This window comes from Orycteropus afer, unplaced genomic scaffold, assembly GCF_000298275.1.
Source record: "Orycteropus afer afer isolate SDZICR_OR568_19922 unplaced genomic scaffold, OryAfe1.0 scaffold00908, whole genome shotgun sequence".
Lineage (NCBI taxonomy): Eukaryota > Metazoa > Chordata > Mammalia > Tubulidentata > Orycteropodidae > Orycteropus > Orycteropus afer.
In genome coordinates this window covers 78,786-79,391 of record NW_006922495.1, presented here as the reverse complement: position 1 = coordinate 79,391, position 606 = coordinate 78,786, and positions in this window count along the sequence as shown.

Genomic DNA, 606 nt, shown 5'->3' with positions numbered 1-606 from the left:
CAAAGGTAAGAGTTTGTGGCTCAGAATTGATTGAAGATAGTTATAAGGCTGGATTGATGCATCAAGAAAAGTAGATCATTTAAAGATAAATTAAATCAATTTCTAGAATCAACCAGAAATTGAATAATATCAGTTAAGATTCCTGGCCCTCTTTAAATGTTCAATTCTCTAACAGACATATAAAAAGAAATCAAATGATCACAGACTAATGTTGATTTACTTTTTAAGATATTTAGGAGCAAGCACATGGCTCAAAATTTCTAGGGTGGTGAGGGCACCAATACTAGGTGTCTCCAGATTGAGGAACGGGGAAGTAAATGGAGTGTAAATGTAAACATTTTCTATAAGGAACTCTATTCACCTTCTAATTAATCTCTTTTAATTAGTGAATCTATTATTAGTCATTTTGTCATTATTGCCTGTGTTCTCCAGGCTTGGGACTGTCCCAGCTCGTCCCTAAACCATACATTAGCTCAGTCCTCTCTCTCTCTTTTGGAGAATGCACATTCTGAGAAATTTGCTATAAGAAATGAGCATGTAGTCGATAGAGACCATGTCCTTATCTCAGGAAAAAGGGAATATTTAAAGCAAACAACTGACACCCTC